Consider the following 12,115-nt stretch of genomic DNA (forward strand, 5'->3'; position numbering starts at 1 on the left):
AAACTTGGTCTTGAAGATAAGCGGGAGAAGCCTGCGGCAATGTGTTCATCACTTCTACCACAGACCTCTCTTTGTGTCCATGTATCAGGTGATATTTGGGGAGAGTGGAATCCAGGGAGCATATTGGTCCTGGAGGACTCACTTCCAGTCACTGGCACATTGAGGGTTTTCTGGTGTCACTGAAAAACACAAACTGTTCTTTTTTTCAAAAGTGGAAGCCAGGAGTTGTGCAAAGAGCTGTGGATAGACACAGACATGGTTTGTCTATCTGAAGTTCACGTTGACGTGGTGGAGATTTCTGCTGTCCAATTTGCTTTGCTGTAGACCCGTGGGGTTCCTAGCAAGGGGGAGGGCAGACGTGTCAGCCAAACTGTCTTTGAGACGTGTCTGCATCATTGCTAGAGAGATGTGGATGTGGTTCCACACAATAGAACCCTTCAACAAGAAAAGTCGCAGCCAACAGAGTAAAACCACCAGGGAAGTGATGTGGTAGTTTTTGAACATAAACTAGGTAACCCTCTGGTGCTCTGGGTTGTACCAGAGGTCAGCATTGCCTGCCTGGACTGCCCATCTCAAAGCATGCAAAGCAAACCCCATTGCCCTGTTTAGGTGTGCCCTGTTGTCTCCAAACAAGGAAATTCGACATGAGTCTGCTACAGGTCAATATTACTCAGTGGCATGGGTTTTATTTTCACTAAAGGAAGCTCAAAGCAGCCCAATTCCCATCTATGCTAATATACACTCCATGCAGAAGAAATGCATAACAGTGGTCCAAAAGCAGATTCCCATCATTATAGAGGAGATGCCTAGGAAAAGAGCTTAATAAACAGAGAAAGGATGGAGGCAGCTATTTCCTGGCAGACCTTGCAAGTTTTAGCAAGCTCTTACTTCAGAACCAAAGCCTGGGGTGTTGTGGATGTGCCTCTAACATCTGCCAGCTGCCTGCAGTCCTACCTGAGCAGCCCTTCCTGCTGGAGCAGAAGTGAGACTGTGGCACAGGTCCTGCCAACTTCATGCCAGTGTCTGAGGGGATGTGGATTTCAGCAGCTGTAGCCAGACTGCAGTCCCCTTTTGCCTCTCAGGTGACCTCCTGGCTCTTCGTGGTGTGACAATGATTGCGTGCACATGCTCAAATATCTACTGCTGGGAGTCAACAGAGCTGCAGAGTGTTCCAGGAGCAGCTTTCAAGGTCCTGCCTAAGTGAACAGATCAGGGAGTTTCCCTGTTTGATCTCCAACCTGTACTCTGCCATTTGAAATTTATTGTCTCCCTTTACTTCAACAGAGAAAGGAATCCATATGCAGTTTAACACAAAACACAAAACAGAGCTTTCATTTTAAGGAAAAAGCAGAAATTGCAGCTGTGATAAGACTACATCCATTTAAAATGCTATACAAAGCACACAGATGAGCAGAAACATCAATAACAGAGTATTCTTTTCCATGAATCTATTTAGCCCCCATCAGCTGAGCACAGTGTCTCTTGGAATTAGGTCAGAGAGGTTAGGGAGTCCTTCCCAGAGAGAGGAACGGGACAGACAAGCAGTGCAGGCTGGTGATGCTTCAACCTTTTTGATGGTCCTCGCTCACAGGCCAGCTCACAGTAAATTTTATGAACAAGGTAATTCCCACTAGCTCTGCACACAGGGACACTAGATCCAAGCGCTCACAGCTAAGGAGACCAGAGGTATACAGACCTACAAAATAAGAGTAGGTAGGGTTCATCTTCAATTTTCCTGTAAGAATTGTTTAACCAATAATTGCAATCTATCTCCATTTCCTCATGACCCTGGTAAATTCATGCTCCACTAAAAATAACCTCTGTCTTTTATGGTTGGGAAAGAGCCCCAGTCTTCACAGGAACAACATTTCTAGTATTCACAGAGGCAGACACTGGGATACCTCAAAAGTTCAAACTAGCAGGCAAAATTCATGAGACTTTCCAGCTTATTGCTAAAAAAATTCTTTGAGTTTATAGCGATTACAGATCCAGAGGCCCTTCTGTGCTCCAAATAAACTGTATTTTCTGGAGGTTTAGAGGTTGCTACACTATGTTGTGACCTTCAGACAGGAACTGATGGAATCTTCAGCAGCTTCATCCAAAATAAGTGCAGATACCCCAGAGCTGCTCTATGCACTCTAGTATGGAAGGGGATGCTCTGGTCACTACTTGGGGACCCAGCAGACAACCCTTTTGCTGGTTCAGTCATTGAATTGTAGAATCATAGAATGGTTTGGGTTGGAAGAGAACTCAAAGACCATCCAGTTCCAACTCCCCTGCCATGGGCAGGGACACCTCCCACTGGATGAGGTTGCTGAAAGCCTCATCCAACCTGGCCTTCAACACCTCCAGTGACTGGGCAGCCAGGACTTCTCTGGACACCCTGGGCCAGTACCTCATCACCCTCACAGGAAAACATTTCTTCTGAAGATCTCATCTAAAACTCCCCTTTTTAAGCTTCAAGGTTCGCCTAGGTAGCTTTGCAAATTGAGATGGGGTTTCAAGAGCACACTATTATTGACAGTGATTATATGATGCTAGCAGCACTTTTGCCAATTTTCTGTGTATTTACAGTGAAAATAGAGAGGAAAGAAAATTGTTAGTTGGAAGAAAATGGAGTAGCAAGCCATCTAATCAGTATATTCATAAGAGAAGGAGGAAGGGAGGCCTCTCCATTAAAACACAAATCTCCTGAGCTCTGTGTGTGTTCTAAAGAAGTGAGATTGAGATGTGGCATCTTCCAAAGCAGCTTCTCAAGAGCTCTGTAGCCTGCAGACATCATTATTCCAGGGAAGGACTATTCGTACCTTGTCAGCCACTTTATGCTATTTCTTGTGGACACTCAGGGCCAACAAACTCTTGGTCAGGGCATCCCTGGAGAGGTCCAGATGCAGTCAGTCCTTTTCCAAAATTGAACTTTTCATCCATTTAGATCTTCACTTCCTTACCAACTTTGCATGTTGTGCCAGAAGGGAAAAAAGAAGCCAACAAAATTCCAGATGTGGAATAGGGACACAGCACAACAGCTTGAGAACTGTCATTGGTTTCGGTGAAAATGTGAGGAGCAAGGGGCAAAGCCAAGGACAGAACTGAACCTTTCTGAATCTCAGCCCAGATATTTAACTACAAAACCATCCTTCCAATCCTTGTCCCAGCTTCTCAACCTGTGCTCACCCCTCCAGCTGGCATTCAGGACAAAACTCTTCTCTCTGTAGCATAAATTAATTTTTCCTTCCTTCTGCTTGATGATGCTTAAAAATGAATAGCAGCAATCCTTGAGCAGATACCATGGAGAGGTTAATAGGGAGAAACTATTTTTAGAGCGCAAGGTATTGGATCATCCTTTGTTATGGCAACGTAACTTGTTATTCCTTGTTTCCTCTGGTCTTTTATACGCATCATAGTCCTCAAGGCTTCAATCCAGCTTACAGTAAACATTTAAAAACCTCAGGACTTTAGAACTTATTTGTTGCATGACTGGTAAGAACATTAAAAGAGAGAGGAAAGAATAAAGCTTGTGAAAAAAACAGAGTCTCAGTAGGAAAGAGGGAGACTCTAGCCTGTACCTCTAGAGGAATTGTACCTGAGCCTTTGGTGGGGAACCTATAGCAGATGTTATCTGGAGTTCTGTTCCACCCTGAAGGATCCTCTGGGTCTGCAATACCAAACCCCACAGCAACTCCAGCCCAAAGCGCAGGAAGATTGGGGACTCCAAAACAATGACATGATGCCTGGTTTTGGTCCAAAGCAATAAATCTTTCCTCTCAGAGGTTACTCTACACTTGGACCAGGTTTGCAGAAAGATTTGCCAAGGTTCAACAACGAGGTTCAGAACAAATGTTGAAACCAGGTGTACTATGCCTTTTGGGGGCTTCATTTGAAAGTCCATGTATATCTAGAGGAGATACCTGCTGTGGGAAAGCAATGCTTGCTCTGAGATAATGCAGAAGGTAGACCAAGAACGTGTACTGCCATTTCTTCTACCAAGTTAATTGACATTCATGGAACAGCATGTCTCGAGCTACCTCTTTGACACCTATGCTGGCAATACTGAAGCTTTGTAAAATCACAAGATTGTTTAGGTTGGAAAAGACCTTTAGGGTCATTGAGTCCAACTGTAAACCCTGCACTGCCAACTCCACTACTAAACCACATCCCTAAGTACCACATCTTCATGGCTTTTCAGTACCTCCAGCGATGGTGACTCCACTGCTTTGCTGGGCATCCTGTTCCCTTTTGGTGAAGAATATTTTTCCTAATATCCAGTCTAAACTTCCCCTGGCACAACTTGAGGCCTTTTCCTCTCATCCATATCTTAGATCCTTTGGTAGAGAAACCATCTTTTTTGTTGTATCTCATAAAGGCTTGTGGTGGTAGGAAGAGGGGGAATGGGTATAAACTGGAAAGGGGCAGATTTAGGCTTGATATAAGGAAGAATTCCTTCACCATGAGAGTGATGAGGCACTGGAACAGGTTGCCAAGGAATGTTGTGGCTGCCCCATCCCTGGAGGTGTTCAAGTCCAGTTTGGATGGAGCCTTGGGCAGCATGATCTAGTGGGATGTCCCTGCCCATGGCAGGGGGGTGGAACTAAATGATCTTTCAAGGTTCCTTCCAGACCTAACTATTCTATGATTCTATGATTCTATGATTCTATGAGTCTATGAGTCTATGAGTCTATAAGTCTATGAGTTTATGAGTCTATGAAATGTACTGCACTTTGTAGAATCTGTGTAAGTGACCAGGGATCTTGGACAAAACAAGGTGATGTTCCCCAGTCTGGCCTATTCACTTACACTAATAGAAGCCCACGACTCCCTCTTTTGCTTCTTTATTTCGATAAAACATAATGCGTTTTGCTTTCACCAGCAACATTTATAGCATCCTCTCAGCTATATGGACTGTAAAAAGACAGGAGATTAGTGCTTGTGAAAATATGTTGGGTTTCAGCACTTTCAGGATGAGACATTTCCATTTCAAAACACACGTTATTTTTAAAGAAATGTGAACAGAAGAAAGACAAACTGCTCCATTTGGTCTGTGTTTTAAATTTTACCGAGGAAAACAGAACGATTTTAAAGAAAGCAACTAAAGAAATAGAGAAGGAGCTGGCCAACAAAGTGAAAAATATCCAGCTATTCAAAGTAGAGATCACTGAATTCTTCAGCACCAAAACATCAGCAACTGTTGGTCCATTCCAGCTTTTCTTTGTCTTTCCTATCTCAGCCACAAAGTGTCATGCCCAGACATTAACCAGAGGGAAATAGTACTCTGAACTTCTGTTGCTGGGAAATGTCTGACATTTCAGTGTCTGCACCGTGCTTTGAAATTCCAAATAAGGCTGCAGGACAACCATCCAGAAAAGAAATTATTCTGTTATTTAGAAATGTCAGAACTGATGTGGCATGTAGGTGGTTTGGGATGCTGGAGATCAGAACAGGAACAGAAGTGACTGCAGAATGCTTATTTTCAAGTCACTACATTATTAAACCTAATTTCCTTGCATGCCTTACGGACAGAATGCATGACCTCTACCTTGCTGATGCCTGGCAGCAGAGAGACCTGGGAGAATATAGTTTCTCTCTTTATCATACTCCCTCATGTACCCTCGATAACTATCTTGAGAGGAAATCCAGGCTAGATGGGACTTTTTTATCTTGCAATGATTGGATGCTCTTCTTTAGATCATGCAACCGTGCCCCTACATTAACACTATTCCCATGGACTTACCAGCACAGAAGTTGCTCTTTGCCTCCTGAGCACTGAGGTCCTCCCAAGAGTAAAGCCACTATAAAGAAAATGAGCCAGAGCTGCACTTTCCCTGAGGGGAATGCGTGCCGAAGTGATTTGAAACCAGTCCAGTCAAAAGAATGAAGTATTCCACAATCAGGTCAGGCTGACCAAAATGAAGTGTTTCATTTCAGGTTCCTCTTCCTCACCCTTCAAAATAAAATAAAAAATACAAGAAGAAGAACATTGAAAGTTTTCATCCCAATCACATTTCTTCCCCAAGGGAAAGAGCAAATCTGTGAAAGCGGCAAGTTTCCTTGAAAAAATCTTTTTCATCAGCACTTCTCCACTGTGCACTGACTCCCAAAAGCCCATTGCTCGATCAGTGTTTCCCAGTAACTGTGGCTCAGGTGCTTCTTGCATCTGTCCCTAAGTCAAGCTCTCTGCTCAGAGGGTGTTTCCCCAAATCCACTGAAGACAACAGCGTGATGATCGTTCTCTGAGATGACACAACATACCTATTACAAATCATAGAATCATAGAACGGTTTGAGTTGGAAGGGACATTGAAGATCATCCAGCTCCTGTCCCCCCAGTCATGGGCAGGGACACATCCCACTGGATCAAGTTGCTTTGAACACTTCCAGGAATTGTTCATCCATGACTTTTCTGGGCAATCTGTTCCAGTGCCTCACCACCTTCACAGAAACAAATTTCTTTCTAATATCTTATCTTAATCTCTCATCTTTCAGCTTAAAACCATTCCCCCTCATCCTATCCCTACACTCCCTGACAAAGAGCCCCTCCTCAGCTTTCCTGTAGCCCCTTTCAGTACTGGAAGGATGCTTTAAGGTCTTCCCAGAGCCTTCTCTTCTCCAGGCTGAACAAATCCAGCTCTTTCAGCCTGTCTTTGAATGGGAGATACTCCAGCCTTCAGATCATCTTTGTGGCCTCCTCTGGATTTGGTCTAACAGATCCATGTCCTTCCTGTGCTGGATTCACCAAAACACTGACCTTCCTGTCCCTTTTCTTGTACTTGTATTTCTGAAAAAAAAAAAAAAAAATGGTGTGTGTGTATAAATGCATCCCAGATCTGTGTGCTAGTTCGTAAAAATCTGATTTTTGTTGGTAGAACACCCCACCACCTTTGGGGAGTATTGATGCCCAGTAGGTGAGGCAGGACTTACAGAGCATTTGGCCATTCTCTCTGCTTCATGGCTGAGTGTTGAACTGCAGCCATCTGCCCCGAGCCAGGCACAACAGCAACACATGAGGGTCCTGAAAAGAGAAAGATCTAAAGTGCTTTCCTTTTTCTTGACTGCACAGCTCTGTTTGCAGCACCACTTTAATATCTTTCCCATACTTGCTCTGACACTGCCTGGAAAAAGGTGCACGGTTATTAGCCCCATGTTTTTTGCAGCAAGCTGAAATGTAGGGAAATGATAAATTAGATTTTCAGAGGATTTTCTGAGAACAGAAGACAAGAATTCCTGAACGCCATCCCAAAGAGCACCAAGGGATGCTATAGGGAAACTGCAAACAGGGAGTAGGTGAGAGACAGCACGCGTCACCACTCAGCTGCTGAAGCACCTTTCCTGCTCTAAAAAGCAGCTTTTTAGCAAATCCCTTACGAGGACTTTCCATGTTACACCAGCTAGCCAAGGAGTTGTGCAATTAGATGTCAAACACGTTTGGAGAACAAAGCGTGTAAACGGGATGTAATGCAATACTACGTGTTTATTTCTGAACATGAATCCAAGCAAATCCATCCATGGCCACTTTGCAAGGTGAATAAAATCTACCAGCTTAAGACGTCTTGCTGTATTTCTTTTCTCTCCGTTTTCACTAAGGAACCAGAATGAAATGTTTTTAATAAAACACTCTTTTTTAATACATATATATATCAAAGTTCAAGTAAATCTTTACTATAATCAGAAGAATGCGGAGAATTGTAAAAGTTTAGAAGAGGTCACTTCTGACTGGCCTCTACTCCATAAAGTACAGTTTGATGTCCTGTAGTTTATAGCCGTACAAAGCCCAGCTCTTCTGCTTTCAGATTGGCTGTTAATGTTGTAATGATCTTTAACTGCTGACAAATGAATTACAGGTGGGGAGCGCATTGCCCATTTAAGACAAGGACTGTTTAACTAAAAAAATCTGTCATTTTTATTTGGTTTCTTTTTTTGTAATGTTTCTTTTTAATTCCCTCAACCAAACAGATTAAGGAACATCATAGCCTGTCAAGTAATGTATGTTTGTAAAAACACCAAGTCTTTTTGATGCGTCTATCATGTGCTGGAGAGGAGAAAGAGGGGTTTTCTTTCACTTGCAGCGTAGCTTCTTTTTATTTTTTTTTTTTGCCACTAATTATGGAATTTCTCATTAAAATAACAAGAAGCATGTCTGGCTGGGATTCCAGCACATGTTTTCACTTTTGGAAACCAATGGGAACCGTATGTTTTCTTCCATGTCCCATGCAGCAATGGCAGTGCAGCCCCTGCCTGCATGCCCTGCCCCAGCTCATGCCTGGCATGGGGATGATTCCACATTCACCAGCTACTTTTAAACAACTAAAATTCATGCTATTCGCCCAGATTTTGGATCTGATTTTTTTTTTCTTTTAGGCCTTTCTCTTCTTTTATTCCTCTCTTTCTCTCCATGTCCCCTTGCATTTTGTCTCATGGCAAAACTAACTCATGCAGACCTGTGGCGGTTATTTATAAACTCTCCTTGAATGCCAAAGCGCCATGAATAATAATTTCCCTCTAGTTTACAGGAACATTCAAAGTGCTCTGAAACATATTTTCGACATAACTCATCACTTTGAAGACACGTCCAAACTTTTGTTCAATGTTTATTGACAGGAAGTTGTTTTTCATTGCTCAAATCAGAAGAGGGATGATGGTGAGGAGGTGGGGGAGGAGGAAGGGGTTTTGCCAAGTGGTTGAAGCTGTACCCTGCAAAAACCGACCCTGCATTCCTAGTGTGCGTGTTGGTCTCCTTCAGCCACCTGCCACCCAACCCTGCTGCTTTTCAAGGGGGAGGAAACGTCATCAGAACTTAAAACCAGGTAAATTAGAGCAAGGACAGATGCAGGCAGGTGAGAGTGGAGAATAAACCTCTGATATCCATCATGATTATGGAAGAAGAATGTGTTTTGGGGTATTCCTTGGCTCTGGAGAGCAGGGGTGAGGCACAAGCTCCCCCCCAACTTTGCCTCCCAGAGGGAGGTTGTGCTGGGGAACAGACAATAGGATCATCCACTTTCACAACTTGGAGTCTTTGGGGAAATCGTGACTCATGGTGGGGAGTAGCAGCAATGGGGGGGTTGCTGCTTGAATCATCCTGCAGTGGTGGGGCAGGGCTGCCTATCCCCAGCTCTGGGGGCTCACTGAGGGGCCTGTTGGTCTGCAGGGTGGCCAGTTGAAGCCCTCCCAGCTGGGGCCAAAGAATGAGGGAGGAACTGGGGGAACTGGGCTGATAGTGATGGGATGGGGTCAACACAGATGCCTACCTGCTCACTGCTGCATGCCAGGAGAGAGTAAAACACTCCTGATTCCCACCTGAAGTCCAAGGCGACATCTTCAGAGTGTATTCTCTGATGATTTAATCCACCCTGAACTTCAGCAGAGAGCGGTATCCCTCCTTGAAGGGCATGATGATACTTACCTCATGCTCCAGGCTGGTCCTGGTGAAAGAAGCCAGCAGAAGAGCAGGACAAGTCCCTGGTATGCACAAGGAAGAGGGAACAGAGCCTGAAGTGAGGACTTCAGCCAGCCAAACAGAACTGCCATCACAAGAAAGCACTATGCAGAGGACCTGCTAGTCTTGACTTCATGGACACATTCAAAACCGCTCAGCAGTTCTGGCACAAATCATTGCTCTGCTCTGTTTCACAGGGAAAAGAGAGATTTTAAATAAGGTTGTATCAACCTTTTTTATACTGACAGAGGGACTGGTTATTATATACTCTGTGCCTGAGGTTCTTGCACTGAAAGGAGCATAACGCAACACTGGGGGCAATCCTTGATTCCACTTACTCCCAATAATTATTACTTCTTGGCTTGTTGCTACACTATATAGTGTAATGTTATTGCTTGGAATGGTATGTTAACTTAGTTTTTACTGATACCATGTGTTCTCCCTCTTTTATCCCAGTAGTGTGTCAAGAACTGTTTTTCTAAAGATGGTCAAGGGAATATGATTCTAATATTACTGTAGATGATATAAAAAGTTTTATAGACAGTATTCTATGTTTGAACTGAGAGCCCAGAATTCAGCCATGAGGGCCTTAATCAGACATTTGAATTGCATGTTTTCAAGGCTCAGATTGGCTGATGAGGTACAAAAGGCACTCACTCAATTATAGGCAATAGCCAGTTGGAAAGTCAAGATGCTAGACCTGCACTTAGAAACAAAACAAAACCCTCTGAAAGCTGGGCTTATAATTTGCAACTTCAAGCATAATTTGTCTCTAGAAGCATGATTTAAAGCAGCCTGAAAAATGCACAGGAACACATTGCCTACTGTGTTATTTCCATGAGTGGACCCATAAAACTGTGCCTGCTAATGTGACAGTCACTGTCTTTGCTGGCGGCACCGGGTTAACATTTAGATCCTCCAAAATTCATAACAGAAGCTTCAGACCAAGGTGTACTGACAATTATGAAGGATCTTTTTGTGCCATCTGGCCTGGCAACAAAAAGCTGCTTGCAGAAGGGAGCGGGATTTATGTGTCACCGTGCAGAGATGTGCAAGGTGAGGACCAGGCAATGACTTCTTGCTTGCTCAGTCTGACAGGAGAGCTCAGTCTACCTCTGCACAGCCCTGTGATGCCTCCAGACAATGTCATGGTGCAGAGCACACTCGGGAGGAGGAGAATCAGGGACTGGATTTTGGCTCACAGCACTCGGAGAGATGCCAAGGGTGGGAGAACAGAGTGGGCTGCTGAAACTTTCTCCAGAGACAAAAGCACAAGGATTTGCTCACTGGTTTCTCTGCTTCATGTCAACATTTGCAGTGACATCACTTCCTCAGGTCTGTATCTGGAGTTTGCAGTTTATCCACCTTTAGAAGCTGCTGGTTCAGCTCCTGTGAGCAACTACAGCAGACTGGGACTGCACACATCTAGCTCTGCTGCATTCAAGATTTCCTATTCAGTCATCGAGGTATTTCTTGTTATGTTTTATAGCAGAACAGGTTTAATGTGCAAAAGGAGGGGACTTTGAAGGCAGATAGCAACAGCAGGTAGAGTTTTCCAACCTCACCAGACTTTTACGAGCACTTCCATAATGGCATTTCCAACACTTGGGCCACAACTGCAGTGACAGTTGGCGCCTCATACATCATAACCTGCTTTCTATTTAAAAAATAACAACGCTGTTTTATTTATTGCAGACGATTACCTTTACGTGGGACAAATGTGCCTGGAAATTCCAACACTTTTGTCTCAGCAGCAGGCAGGTCTACAGTGCCTGACACTGTGTTCATCATTTCAGACATCACTGGGGCTGTGCGCTCCTCATAGAATCATAGAATAACCAGGTTGGAAGAGATCCACTGGATCATCAAGTCCAACCATTCATTTTGAAGGTCCCTGCATTGCCTTGAAATGATACACGCTCACTACTGTCGTCATTACTGGAGATTCAGAGCTTTCCTTGGGGTTTCTGGCACTCTTGAGTATGTCTTTTTTTTAGGGGTTATGGAGCAAATCTTTGCTTCTAATCCAAGAGACTTCCAATTGTACTGCAAGCTGGCAGTGCATTTTCCTGGCTTGGTGACTGCTCATGTGTGCTCAGGCATATGGACACCTGTTTCCCTCTCTCTGGACATTTCCTTTATTCCCCTTCCAAAATCATCTTCTAAGATGACTTTTGGGACATCCTGTATTTCCCTGCAATTTTTTTCATCAATTGCTTATTGCAGTTTGCATTGAGCAGAAAGGAACTTAAGCGATCACTAGCTTGTACTTATCAGGAGCATCCAACAGTGAAAGACACTGTGGAGTGGGGCTGTGGTGCCTGAGGGGGGCCAGCTGCTGTGGAACAGAGCAGCACAGGGTGAGCCAAGATGATGGCTGCAAGGAAGAGACCTCCCTAGCAAAGCAAGGGAATGGGGAATGTGGTGGAGCAGGAGGTGCACGACAGTTCCCCAGGAGGCAGATGAAGTAGATGAGCTTGAAGCACCCTTGGGACAAAGAGAATTGGGTGACACCAAACTTACAAATTGCCACATATACAGTAAAGAAAATACTTGTACTCATCGGCTTATCTTGAGCTTCTTACTTCAAAAAGTGAAGGCAAATCTTTCCGGCTGCAGGGCTAAGAGGTGAGCAAGCTAGGATGAAGAGATCTTGGACTAAACATTAGCTTAGGTGAAGTAATTT

General features: G+C 44.1%; 1 long non-coding RNA gene across 2 annotated transcripts in view; it reads right to left on the reverse strand.

Moving 5' to 3' along the window:
- Window positions 1–9,199: 9,199 nt before the first annotated feature.
- The window catches only part of LOC138722933 (uncharacterized), a 45,890-nt gene continuing 42,974 nt past the window's right edge, over window positions 9,200–12,115 (reverse strand). For both annotated transcript variants that reach the window (XR_011337775.1, XR_011337774.1), the window contains one exon: window positions 9,200–9,452. This is a non-coding gene — a long non-coding RNA (uncharacterized lncRNA). The remainder of the gene's footprint in view (window positions 9,453–12,115) is intronic.

The sequence above is a fragment of the Phaenicophaeus curvirostris genome, chromosome 7 (assembly GCF_032191515.1).
Source record: "Phaenicophaeus curvirostris isolate KB17595 chromosome 7, BPBGC_Pcur_1.0, whole genome shotgun sequence".
Taxonomy (NCBI): Eukaryota; Metazoa; Chordata; class Aves; order Cuculiformes; family Cuculidae; genus Phaenicophaeus; species Phaenicophaeus curvirostris.